A 15,140-nucleotide genomic window follows, 5' to 3' on the forward strand; every position below is an offset into this window, starting at 1 on the left:
ATGAAATGATGTTTTTCTCGAATTGCAAATCATTAAATCAACAGCAATCATTACAATACTATATTCTTTTTTTACTTCTAGAAAACAATTTCTACTTGTGTTTACTTTTAAGTTTTATATAAAGGGCATAAAGTTAAAGTTTAAGTTAAACTTTGTATACAATTTGTATTAAAAGAATAATTAATCTTTTAATTCATATATACTTTGTTGTATAAGATAAAACATTTTTCGACGTTTAGATGGATACATGCCGTAAACAAAATGTCACGCAACAGGAGATTCACGACAACGTAATAACAATGTTATTAACGGTACGTACATCGGTACAAACAATAATTATGAATAAATATTAAAATAAAATTATTACGCAGGCCAGTGATTCAATCTCTATTACGATGAATTTTGTTATGTTAGCAAATTTTCCAGACGTACAAGTATGTATGTGTATATATATATATATATATACGTATATGAGGAGCAGACTTTCAAAATGCGCTTTGTTCAAAATACATAATTTTTAAAAAACGAGAAAAATCTATAAAGAAACTACACGTCTTAGAAAATAAGAATTTGCCAATCAAGAGATGTCAAATGTTAAAAAAAATTGCTAAACAATTTCTAATAATGTTAAACAAATGTGTTTTGTTTGTTTCTAATTAAAGGAAATAACGCACATCAAATGTCTAGATTTTTTCAGTATATAAATTGATGGTGAAAAAAATGTTTTTTGAACATTTCAAAGTAACTTATAATATGTGTCTTTCATTATCAGAAGATACGATAGTGTCTCGGCGTTATGCCAAGCGCAACGACACTATCATTCCTTTATACGAGGCCGCGAGTTGCGGAGGATTGAGATTAAAGAACTACACTATCTGTAACTCAAAAAATGATATTTTGAATAAAATACATTTTGAAAGTCTGTTCTTGATGTGTATATTTCAAGATAATTAAATTTACTAAAATAATAATTAAATTTACTAAAATAATTGAAGTGTAAACAATATAATTTAAAAATTTAAAAATTTGAAAATTTAAAAATTTATAATTAAAAAATTTTTAAATTTAAAAGATAAATGATTTATTGTAATAATAAAAATAATAAATTATATTATATCATACATCATATATCAATAATTTTTAAACATTTATTGTTTGGATTTGATTTGATCAAATTACTATACAATGTAACAATTAAGAATGTGTTAAATTAAATCGTGTTAAATTAAATTAATTAAATCGTTATATTTTTTTTTCTTCGTTTTAACAATTGTTTCTCTGATTAAAATCGAGTATTTGAAATTTATTGATTTTATTTGAACCATTTAATATCAAGCCATTTATACAATAGCTTATAAATATTTTGACACTAATATTTTTGTATTTAAGATGCGACAAAAACATTAAAATATTTATTGTTAAAATATTTATAAGCGCTACTATATCAATATGAATGCATTAACTATCGGAGGAAATCATTTCAAAAATTAAAAATTATTTAAAAAGTTATTTTTAAAAATTATTAACGTAGACAAATAGAGATATTGCTGTTATAAAATTTTTATAAAACATTTTTTGATGCCTTGAATAGTTCTTAAAATATAAGATATAGTTTTGAGATATAACGAAAAAATCGTTTTATCTATAAACAGATTGTAATACAATCATAACGAGTGTATTAATATTTGTTGTTTTCATATCTTTTTGTTAGATTTGATTTATATTAACATTTTTCAAAATAAGCCTAAGCTAATAATAAATTAATTAATTAATGTATTATTGATAGCTTTATATGGAGATATTAAAAATTCTTTGAAGTACATGTCACAACATGCAATATTTTATTTAGATTAAAAATTTTAATAAAATGATACAAATTTTTAGATTGACATTATATATCATTATTAACGCTTCAATTATAACTAGAGTAAACTCAAATTTAAATCACAATTGATAAAAAATCTGAAACATTTTTTAATATGTATTTATATTATTTGACATGCATTTATATTTTACATGTATATAAAAATATGACTACTTTATTTAACGTCATAAAAGAAAAAAGTATATCAAGAACTATTAGAAATTTATGGCACAGAAACTATAAAATCTGCACCAATTAAATACGATGATTTGCAACATATGCATTATTTGGACCGAATTATCAAGGAAACATTGATTTTCCCTCCTGCCCCTTTAATTGGACGACGAGTAACAAAAGATTTAAAAATAGGTTTGCTCGCTTTTTTTTCGCCGTTAAAGTAAATATTTATAATTACGAGTATTTAAAATTTTGATCAGAAATTACAAATGTATTGTTCATCTTTTATAAATTTTTTCAAATTTCAATATTTTATAGTTATGTAGAATTTAAATATAGAGTTTTCTATAATAGTAAATTTTTCATCTGTGTGATCATAAAGATATATATAATTTCTAATACGATACAATATAAACATACATAGACCATACAATTTATATCCGAAATATTTTTTGTTGGAAATATGCTTTTTTCGTAATACTCAAAATGAATAATTTAAATGAGATGCTCTGTATGTCTTTATAAAAACTAAAAATTATAAGTATTGTAGGATCAAAATCACAAACTATTAATCAATAATATCTTGATATATTAACAGAGTTTGTTACAACAGTGCATATTATAAAAGTTAATGGCTCGCGTCTCTCTGCGATTCACGATGTATGATGACTGTAAGAAGTACTAATACTAATGTCTTAACATCTTACTCCGTTAGGATGGGAAGGAGTAGGACGAGGGAAGGACATTGCATTTGCATAACAATCTCGAGAAGATGCGAAAGAGATTCAGAATCAAAACAGTTTATTAGCTTTACTAAAGCTAAAAATTGAACGACAAATGTCTTCTGAAAGGTTCGAAGTAGAAGAATTAGAGTGGAAGTCCCCTCATTCGACACACGATCGATGACCCGTCGAAAATAGAAAACTTCAGAGTTAGTATCAGGACAATTATAAATGACAGAATGTCCTGTTGGAGAAACCCACGCACATGAGGGATCATAAACTAAATTTTTATGAAAGAGACTGAAATTAAGACTATAATAATTGTAGCGCAGCCGATTAAGCATAACAATCGCTTCTGTGAAAATTTTTTTACGAAAGTACCAAAGTTGGTAGATTTCAAAAATATGTGATCAAAGTAGATGGTACCTTTAATATTGGATGTGCTCTCAAGATCAAAAGCATTAACACTTTGTTTATTAGATGTACAACTTTGCTTCCGCCGTTTTTTTTCCGAAATTCGAGGATTTATTGTAAAAAACTGATTATACATTTATGATTCAAAGTATTGTCCATCGCTGGCCACTACTTTCTCCCATCTTTCGGGTAGCGTACGAATCCCGCGTCGAAAAAACTGGTTACCTTTTGAGGTTATCCACGAATCGATCCAATTTTTTACTTCTTCATAAGACCGAAAGTGCTGGTCAGCCAGGCAGTGTGCCATTGATCGAAACAAGTGATAGTCAGAGGGAGCAACGTCTGGAGAATACGACGGGTGGGGTAAGACTTCCATTTCAACGTTTCCAAGTATGTCTTGACCACTTTCGCAACATGGAGTCGAGTATTGTCATGCTGCAAAATCACTTTATCGTGTCTCTCGTTGTATTGCGGCTGTTTGTCTTTCAATGCTCGACTCAAACGCATCAACTGCGTTCGATACCGATCGCCTGTGATTGTTTTAGTCGGTTTTAACAGTTCATAATACACTACGCCGAGCTGGTCCCACCAAATACAGAGCATGACCTTGGACGTCAAAATCACCGTTCTTGAAGCGTTGAAACCACTCACGACACGTTCTTTCACTAATAGCGGCCTCACCAAATAAGTATTTGAGAGCATTCGATGAGCCTCAGCCGCAAATTTCTTCATATTGAAGCAAAAAATTAAAACCTCCCGCAAATGACGAGAATTTGGCTCGTAAACTGACATTTTCAATCGAGAATAACTTTATGATGCAGATACAAATCGACTAATGTTTCTATGGGGTTATGTTGACAGATGCCCAAGTTTATTGTATGACGTCTATGATCTATTTATTTCGACCACTACTTACCGCTAAAGCCATCTATAGGAAAACGGCGGAAGCAAAATTGTATATACCTAACAACGAATATTAACAACGAAAAGATCCGAATATGGTAGTCTGAGATTCAGTTCAACTCTGACGAGTGGTTCTCTTGACGAAATTGTCGGCTTTTGCATTGCCAATTATACCTTGACTGGGTTCTTGGAAAAGGATCCAGTATTGCATTCGCATTCAGTATTGCCCGCATTCCTAGCCTCCTTCAAATGTGCTCTAAATAAGAGGAATGAGGTAATTATCTGTATGGTTGCGGAAATAGCTTCCAAGACACTCTTGGAGTCAGTAACACAATTGTGATAAACATCAGATAGAGATTAAGAGCAACGAGAATCGTATTATAAATGACAAAAGATTCGGCCGAGAAAACCGACGTAAGAAGAGAATTTGTACATAAGTTCAGCTTGAAAACTGCTGCTCCAACTTAACTACTGTGATCAATTTTTAAGCCATCGGTATAAAATGCTATGAAATCGGCAATCAAAATATGGAAGGTTTGTATGAAATTGGAACTGTGCATTGTTTAGAAAGATAGTTAAGAGTTTTCAGAGTAGCATTATGAAAAGAATGAAATATAGGACTTGATACTAAAAAGAGTGAAGTCAGGAAGAGTATAAGAGCAGTCAAGAATGTAAGATCACATGCCAAGAAAAATCGACCGGAAAATGAACGCGTAAAAAATTACCTATATATAAAACTTATATATAAAACTATGGATACTTCTGGAGAAATCGTATAACTCACGGAAACTGCCAGGTAATTGGTAGATAATAGATCTTAAAAAAAATAACGCTACGTATGATGCCGAAGTCTGGATCTAAGTGGAGGCTCAATGGCCTCAACGTAAATTAAGGGGAGATCGAAACACGATATCCGAAACACAAGCGCAGAGCTTGATTCTGAATAATCGGGAGATCTGGGAAACGACTATATCAATAAAATCAAAGATATGAGAGAAATATTCAAATGAAAGCACGCAGTAAAGATTTATAAACAGTAAGTAGCATATGGGGATAGGCACCAGCGAAACACCGAGATGACTTGGAGAATACATTTATGATGTAGAGCATGTGAGCTTTCCGGAAAGCTTGGAATTGAGCAGAACGTCAAGGAATCTAACGGAAGTGATAATAGGATAATAGGATAATAGGATAATAATTCTATAATAATTCTCATAGGAAATGCGGCAGATAGGTAGAGAGATAGTCCTTTTAGTAGAAAAAAACCATCATTTATGTTTTGAGAAATCAGTCTATGAGAATTAAGAAATGTTCCAAGATTATGAAGGGATCAACGCAGTCAAATGCCTGTTCTATATGTTTATCAGTGGCAAAGATAACGATATCATTGGCAAATTGTAATAACTTTGTGGACACGATGTTGCGTAGGTAAATATTAACTCTCGGACGACAGTAGACATTGTGATATTCGCTCGCGCGGTGGAACGCAAGGTCAAAAGTGACTCAAGAATGAAATTATTTTAAAACATTTGAAAAGCAGTTTTGTTATTATAATATGTAGTAAATTATTTCAAATATGTAGAAGGAGAAATAAAAACACAATTTATTATAAAACAAATATCCATTTATTCATTTTCTTCATAATTGAAAAAAGTAAACAATTCCTACTCGCAAGTCTCGTGAAACCTTGCGTCCGCCAGCGGAAGGTTAAAAAGTGTCGGATTAAGGAACTTGAGGATCCTTAAAAGAGACTCGAGGCTCAATAAGAGAAACCTAGCTGAGAAATTGGATTGTGCAGGAGGAGATAAATTTCTAGATGAAGGAAAGCATAAGGGGAGGAACATTTATGGAGCTCTTGAAGGAGAATATGAAGCAGAACTTTATCAAATGCGAACTTGATGTCAATGAAAACTGCTACTATCTGTTTCCTGAGAAATCCTGAATGAACGCTAGTTACAAATGTAAGGTTGTCTTAGCAGGATCTAAATTTGCAATCCAAATTGATTATTCAGAAAGATGTCAGAAGGTGGAGACTCGATAAGCCAATAGAATCTGTTGAGAATCATTTTCTCCATAATTCTGAGGGCATATGAGGTGAGAGAAATTGGGCGAACGTTGCTATTAGGAATTAGATGAATCAAGGAATGAGATCATTAAGACTGAGCAATGAAAGAAGTCATTAAGGATTCTGAAGAGATATACCAAGAACGCGGAAGAAGGTAATGCCTTTCGCAGATAATCAATTTCAGATCGAGTTGGAGGAAGATTTATCAGAGTGAAGTGCAATTCATTAGTAGAAAAAGGAGAATCTACCCAAAGAAGGTTACCCGAGTAGGTATCCAGAGTCTCCGGTGGAGAAGAACAATAAGGGAGACATAGTCTCTTGGATAACCTCTATATTCTTAAGGCACTTATTGTATTTGTAAGCGTTGGAAGAAGACGACGATTACGGAAACATTATTTTAAGCATGCGCCATATTCTGGAATAGCTATTAGGTGGTTCAGAGACTGATAATATTTTTTCTGGCCGCTACGCTTAGCTTTACGAAGAATACGGCATTAGCTAACCTCAGAGCGATATCATACAAAATTGTTCCACGTAAGAGTTTGCTTGAAGGGCCCTACTACGGGCCTTAATTCCGGCGTCCACTAAGGAGCCCTTATTGGTGCTAATCGAATTAAAAAAAAAACGGGAATGATCTTATTTAGAATCGAGGACGAAAATATTTCGAAGTTTTTCGAAGGGAAGAACTCGAAGGGAAGAAAGTGTTGTATAGGGTAAGAGGATCATCAGGATTAATGAAATCAATGGACTAAGAAATAGTGGAGGCGCTATCGCTAACATGCTGTTTATCTCGGACCACTAAATAAGTGAGATTGTAAGAGAAAACATTAGTCGATTTAACTAAGCAATTGATCAGGACCTCAATAGAATTATGATCGCTGCCAATAAGATTCGAGGAGACGCGTGTATCGCATAAAGAGGCGATGCCGGAAGAGGCCAACGCCAAGTCGATAATTGAATTTTTGAAAGGATAGGAGATGAAGATAGGAGAAGACAAGGGATTAAGAATAACCAAGTGCTGTCTTCAATGCCCTCGCAGATTAGAGGATACATTCGATAGTACAAGAGGCTCCCCATAAGGGATGATGACCATTGAAATTGCCCAAAAGAATAGTTGGATTATTGGTCCCATGAAAGAGATAAGATGAGAAAGTGCGTTGCGCGAAGCACGTAGATAAACGTGTTTCTAAGTATCGGTAATAACAAGAGTTATTGAGAGAGAGAGTCGAATAGCAAAAATCCCCAAAGTGAGATTCAAAATAGATGAAAGGTCTAAAGTAGAATAAGTAATGGGAGAGGAGAGGTTGCAAATAAAAACAAATACATTTTTTGTCTGCTGTGTCAGTGTCTGCTCAAATGCAATCAAAGTCGCGAATGCGGAAATCACGATTCCCTTTAATACATGTCTCAGCTAGAAAGCTAATGTCCGAAGACTCGGTTTTTTTCGGCTTTCTTCCCGACAATTTCAATATAAAAGACATAAAGAATAAAATCAATCATGGATTGAGGTATAGATAAGAATATTAAAGAGAGTTAGTGTAGATAAAAGACTGTAGAGAGTTAAGAATATTGTAAAGCCCGAAACTGAATTGTGAATTCTTAAGTGAATTCGGAATTGTTCACTAATTAAAGGAAAAGAATCAGAAAGAGATGGATAAGTTGCGATAAACCTGATGATTGTAAGTCAGAGGTCATTATGAGGATGATGTAGAATTAGATATTGAACAAGATGGAAAAGAGTAGGAGCATCGGAGGGGAAAAGTGAGGGAGTAGAGAGATGAGGTGGAATGTTATGGGGAGAAGAAAAGGGAGGATAAAAGGTGAAGAAATATTAGGATTATGGGAGAAGAATGGAAGAGGCCATCAAATTGTGTAATCTACTGTTGGGTGCATAGAGCAGGGAGTTATGCGAATCGCAAAGGTCATTTCTAAGATTTCTCGAATAGTGTTCAGAAGGATTATTCGAATTAGTGCGACGAGATCCGTCGTTATCATGTGAATAAGTACGAGCATAAAGGAGCAGATTGCGCTAGATCTACATATGAATGACCGTTAACAGGTTGAGTGTAAGCAAATTCCAGAATGTGATCCAGAATATCTTGGAAGAATTAAGATCTTGATAAGGATGAAAAGGGGAATAAGTAAGTTTGAAGAGAGAAAGAAACTCATTGAAATTATGAGCATGAAGAGAAGAAGAGGAATTGGGAACGATGCCAAATTCAGAGCATTTTGCTTTAAAATATGAAACATTATCAGCCACATAGATCTGTTTCCGCAAATATACTGGGCATTTTGGAGAGAAGGAAAGATGCTCTCCTTCGCAGTTACAATACAAAAGTGGCATTTTGATAGCGAGAATTAGGATGCTTAGGGTGTTCGCAATAAACACATCTGGGCTTACTCTTACAGTTATCACTTACATGATCATATCAGAAGCACGAAAAACATGTAAGTACTCTAGGGAAATAGGGGAGAACCGAAAAATTAACGTACAGATAGTAGATTATAGAATGCAGTAGCAATTGTCCGCGAAATTTAACTGCGAAATTTGACAATTCGCAAGGGGATAGAGATCAACTCGCCGTTTTTCCGTTCTCTTGATGCTGAGACGTTTAAGGGATAAAATCTTATAGAGAGAATTAAATTCCTTGAGAATGTCGTCTTCGGAAATGTTTAAAAAAACATTTTTAATCATATGATACGCATGATACAAAAAACGGGATGAAGGCAACGAGACCGTTTTCTTTAAATGGCAATCGAGAGCCCGATTGACAGCCGATAAGTTTTTAAAACAAATCACTTATCTTTTTAAATCCAAAAGACTTGATATCTGTAACATTATTATCCGCAATGCGTGTCATGATTCGCGCTACAGTGACAAACCCCAATTGGATTCTCGCCACTGCCATCCAAAATACGTCGCACAAAAACAATGCAAGAGGAAAAGTCTCTCTCTCCGTAATACGTTCATTGCGAGGCTTGCGAAACCGAAGGCACAACCTTGAGTGGGCATTCGTCCGTCAATGGCTCACCGCCATAGGGAAGCTTATTTTACACATACTTTTCAGTCGCAAGAGCGCAACAAGTCGATCGCACATCCCGTTCGAAAAAGCTATTGAAATTCTCGAGAAAAATTGAATGATGATTGGTTGCTAATGGCGGATCGCCGCCCGGATCGGACGGATCATAATATATAAGATAGACCCAGCATTAGCTATATAGAGCTAGGCTTGACAGAAAAATGCGAGAGGGACAAAAATATTGGGGCAACTTATCTTTCTCTGCGCACGCATCTTGACAGTAAACTTGCTCAAAAATTCTACCTTCTTCACCGATTTTGATGATTAATTAAGATTAAGAAATTAAGATGCGTTTTTGTACAAAATGAATAAATGTAACAATAAAAAAAATAACGCTATGCCTCGTAAACTGAGATATTAATCGTTGAAGTTAACGATTATTTAGGTTAGGAAATCTGTCACATCGATGGCATAGAGACATGAAAATATGTAAGTGAGGCTAGAATAAATATTTTCTGCTTTAATTTCATCAAAATCGATGAAGAAAGTAGAATTCTTGAGTATTATCCTCATTTTATATTTTTCATTATTTTCAGTCATAAATATTAAGATGCGTAGAGAAGGATAGAGTGCCTCAATATTTTGCCTCTTGCACCGTTCTGCCAAATCTAACATATACTATAGAAAAATATATGGATGCTGAATCTATTGTATCTTATACAGGGTGTCTGGAAATAATCACCAAATATTTCATGAGCAGGTAGAGCGAACTAAACTGAATCGAAAAGTCCTCTAGCCAAATACTACTGCGAAGTGTATATGCCTATCGATCGCTTGGCGCGCGGGCCGTGGGGAGCGGGGATAGCCTGGCAAGCGCGCCGTCCGAGCTATGAAGGCTTGCGGTAATGTGTGCAGTGCGGGGCGCTCGCCAGCCAACCCCCAACTCCCAAAACCCCCGCGCTAAGCGATCGGTAGGCATATATACTTCGCAGTAATAGGCCGGGCAAGCGCATGTATTCGGCTATTCTCGGCGCATGTATTCTTTAAGGATTAATATCTTATTAACTATTGGGGAAATTTACAATATGGTAAAGGACTTTTCAATTCAGTTTAGTCCGCTCTACCTGCCCATGAAATATTTGGCGATTATTTCCAGACACCTTGTATATATGTCTATAGAGAGGATGGAGGGTCTGCATAGCAAAGCCAGCAAATTCACTGGGTGAATATCCACGAATAAATGAGTTGATATGAATACTCACATGAAACTTCTCGAAATCTTCGAGAGGAAAGAAAACGAATCGGATCTCAAAAGGCAGGAAAGACGAGTCGAGAATCGCGTAGACGCAGCAAGAAAACAGAGATTCGCATAGATTGGCAACTCATGAACGAATTCTTTCGCGCTCAGATTCAACTCATGATGGGTGCGTTCCGATATTCACTGCCAGTGCTGAAATTATACAGTATACGTTACGTGTGCTATAGATTTTCAGTACTGATAGTGAATATCGGAACGTACTCCATAACACAGCATAGATTATGTTCCAAAATTGACTGTCAGAATATGATTACTGAAAATTTATAATGCACGTAACATAAATTGTAGCATTTTCGATACCGGTAGTAAATTTGAAACACAACCATGATTGGCGCGCTAGTCACATCATCGCGCAACGCGGGGAACAGATTATAAGGAATGCTAAAGTAAAATCCCTATAGCGCAACGGCGCGCGTTACAAATCAAATCAATATCTAAACAATGTTAACAAAATCCTTACAGCATGCATTTATTAGGTGTACAACTTTGCTTCCGCCGTTTTCCTAGATAGATGGCTTTAGCGGTAAGTGGTGGTCGAAATAAATAGATATAGACGTCCTACAATAAACTTGGGCATCTGTCAACATAACCCCATAGAAATATTAGTCGATTTGTGTCTGCATCATAAAGTTATTCTCGATTGAAAATGTCAGTTTACGAGCCAAATTCTCATCATTTGCGGGAGGTTTTAATTTTTTGCTTCAATATGAAGAAATCTGCGGCTGAGGCTCATCGAATGCTCTCAAATACTTATGGTGAGACTGCTATTAATGAAAGAACGTGTCGTGAGTGGTTTCAACGCTTCAAGAACAATGATTTTGACGTCGAAGACCGGCATAGTGGTGAAGAGAGAAGGTTTTCTCTCTCGAAGATGCAGAATTGGAGGCATTACTTGAGCAAGACTCGTGTCAAAATCAAGAAGAATTGGCACGATCATTGAGTGACTCAACAAGCCATTTCAAAACGCCTCAAAGCCATGGGAATGATTCAGAAGCAAGGAAATTGGGTGCCGTACGAATTGAAGCCGAGAGATGTTGAACGGCGTTTGTTTGCTTGTGAACAGTTGCTTAAAAGGCAAAGACGGAAGGGATTTCTGCATCGCATTGTGACGAAAAATGGGTTCATTACGATAATCCCAAGCGCAGAAAATCATGGGGAGTTCCCGGCCATGCTTCCACGTCGATGGCCAAACCAAATATTCACGGCTCCAAGGTCATGCTCTGTATTTGTGGGACCAGCTCGGCGTAGTATATTATGAACTGTTAAAACCGACTGAAACAATCACAGGCGATCGGTATCGAACGCAATTGATGCGTTTGAGCCGAGCATTGAAAGACAAACGGCCGCAATACAACGAGAGACACGATAAAGTGATTTTGCAGCATGACAATGCTCGACCCCATGTTGCGAAAGTGGTCAAGACATACTTAGAAACGTTGAAATGGAAAGTCCTACCCCACCCGCCGTATTCTCCAGACGTTGCTCCCTCTGACTATCACTTGTTTCGATCAATGACACACGGCCTGGCTTCCGGTCTTATGAAGAAGTAAAAAATTGGATCGATTCGTGGATAGCCTCAAAAGATGACAGTTTTTTCGACGCGGGATTCGTACGCTACCCGAAAGATGGGAGAAAGTAGTGGCCAGCGATGGACAATACTTTGAATCATAAATGTATAACCAGTTTTTTACAATAAAGCCTCGAATTTCGGAAAAAAAACGGCGGAACAAAGTTGTACACCTAATACTTGTAATGAAATTCTATGATATGATGCTGCACCTTTTTTGAAACAAAGCTTAAATTGAAAATAGTAATAGGACCAAAAAAGATTATTGAAAATAATGATATGATATTGAATAAGACACTTCATTTACAACATTGAACATTGTAAATAAAGTATCCTATTCAATTATTTTAACACTTTCGAAAATCTTTTTTGGTCATTTTCAATTTGTTTTAAAAAAGCACATCATAGAGCATTTCATTACCAGTAAATTAAAAAATCTTGGAAATCGATAGATTTTTGTCTAAAAAATGAGTCTTTTTGCAATATACCAATTCAAATTATCGTAGCGCATTTTTTTATGATTCTTCCCACTGTCATTCGCTTGAAGCTGTTAAGTGGAGAATGCAGATTCTTGCATAATGTATAATACGTAATGCATAAGAAAATGTATCAATCAAAATCTTTTGTTTCTTTCCATGAAATAAAGAACTCTGATTGATTGAATTTCTTATGTCTTAAGTGTATTATGTGCAAGAGTCTGTACTCCCCGCTTTATGATCGCAACGCGCGACAGCGTCACTGCGCGGCGGTGAGTGATCAGATATAGTCGGGAGAGTTATGATTGACCTGATCTCAGAACTTAATCCGCGGATTCTAATTATAAATATTATAATTAATTTATATAACTATAATAAATTTCAAGTATGAAATATGGTGATATGTTTGAAAGTCATGATAGCAACATTGGTACGAACATTTATATTCAAAGGAAACAAAAGCATTGAAACATATCAAATTAAATTGAAATTTGAAATATTATTTCTCCTGAAAAGCCTTTAAAAGTCAAAATTGAAAAACGGTGCTTACAATAAAACAGTATAAAGATGTATTGAACATAAATAAGTAAAAAAATGTGGGTATCTTGAAATTCAGGAGATTCAAGTGTCAATCTCGATTGAGATAATATTTTTGACAATAATTATTTACAGTGTTTTATTAGAAGTGATTTAGTTTTGAGGGTTTTTTTTCTAAAATTTATTTATTTATTAAACAACATTTCACATAAACATTTAATAATTGTTGTACAATCAACACTTAATTCTCTGGCAAGTTCTGAAGGATTGTGCTGGATTTTCGTCCAATAATGATTGCAAATCTGCAATTTTCCAGTCTTTGTAGTTAACATTAAAATCACTATATTTGAATCGAATCAATATTTACATGTCTTAATGGAGCAACATCATCATAAATTTTTATTAAAATTCTATGACCTTCAGCCACCGTTTCTTTCTTAATTAAAAAACAAAAGCAATGCATATCGAAAATTCTCTCTTTAGGAAGCTCTGTTTTTAAAATGGTATAAACACGATGTTTACTGCGTCTATTGCTAGTAAATGAATAAATATCCTGGAGTAATATTAAAGCATTAAGAAATAATGGCTGTGATTGGAATGTCTTCGACAGCACTGTCATCTCTTCCAAAACTCACTAAATCACACTTCTAATATAAAGATACTTTATTAGCAGTAATATTAACTTGACTTCAGCTTCAATCTAGAATCGTGTTTTAAGATCGACATATAAGAAAATTATATACACAAAAAAATATAAATAATATAATAGAGACTATAACTGTCTCAAATATAATCTTCTTCATTGTTACATTTTAGGATCATTTTAACTTGATATTAAAAATATGTTAAATATAAGAGATTTTTCTAGAATATATTCTTTATATATTATGTTGATGGATAGTTTGGAATTATTATTTCTTTAATTTGTAATGTATTATAACATATGAAATACACAGTGTGACAAATAATTTTAAGACTGGTGCCATATCTCATCAATTAGTGGCACCATTTGTTGAACATTAGAAAGCTACATTTACTTCTTTCAAACGCACTCAAGTTCATGCAAATCGGATAACAGATGACAAAATTATGACAGTCTTCCTAAACAAATTTTCAATGTTGAAATTTTATTATGGAACAAACATTAAATTCAATGCAAAACTTAGTAAAAGTGCATCAGAAACATTGATGCAGCAAGTGTATGGCTTGTTTAAGTATCGATCAAATGTTTTCCTATGGCATAAATGATTTTTGGATGATAGAGAGTCGCTCATTACATTCGCTCATTACATTCTTCGATAACAAAGGAATTATCCATAAATTATCCATACGTTCCATCTAATCAAACTTACTCGCAACTATTATTTTGAAGTTTTGATAGCTAGAATCCGTCATATCTGTCCTAAATCGAGATCCAGAAAATTGATCCCTATTGCATAACGTGCCATCTCATAATTCACTCATTGTTCGTCAATTTTTGGCCCGAAATCATATCTATGTATCATCCGTATTCACCTGATTTGGCTCCGTGCAACTTCTCTTTATTCCTAAAATGGAAATTAAAATTGAAAGGATGCTTTTTCGAAGACATTCTAATCATCCACAGCTTCAACACAGGCACTAGAGGCAATACAAAATGGGATCATGTATTTGAATCACTTTTGAATCGCTGTAATAAGTGTATTGAAGCAAGAGGAGATTATTTTGAATAAATAAAACAATAAGTATAAGAATATTTTGTTTCTATAGCGTTTTATAGGCCCAGTAAAAAAATTATTAAAAATTATTTGTCGCACTGTGTATAACAATAAAATGTAAAATATAAAGTAATAAAATGTGAATTGAACTAAACATTTGGAACTTTTTCATATTTTTATTATAATCCTTAATAATTCAGTGTTATGACTATTTTGGAATCTTCGGTATCAAATTTGATGATCGAAAGGAATTAAGTACTGGACTGTACATTTAAAAACTCAACAATAAGAAATAAAAATATGATATACTGATAATAGTTAAAGTTAGATTTTTAATGTTTAAATAATTTATTCTGAATTACTATATTATATATATATAT

General features: G+C 34.0%; 1 protein-coding gene across 1 annotated transcript in view; it reads left to right on the forward strand.

The window, feature by feature from the left end:
* The first annotated feature begins 261 nt into the window (after positions 1-261).
* The window catches only part of LOC108685891 (translation factor GUF1 homolog, mitochondrial), a 37,534-nt gene continuing 22,655 nt past the window's right edge, over positions 262-15,140 (forward strand). Inside the window, exon 1 of the mRNA XM_018190906.1 lies at positions 262-311. The gene's annotated coding sequence lies outside the window, so the exon portion shown is untranslated. The remainder of the gene's footprint in view (positions 312-15,140) is intronic.

The sequence above is a fragment of the Atta colombica genome, unplaced genomic scaffold, assembly GCF_001594045.1.
Source record: "Atta colombica isolate Treedump-2 unplaced genomic scaffold, Acol1.0 scaffold161, whole genome shotgun sequence".
NCBI classification, from domain to species: Eukaryota; Metazoa; Arthropoda; class Insecta; order Hymenoptera; family Formicidae; genus Atta; species Atta colombica.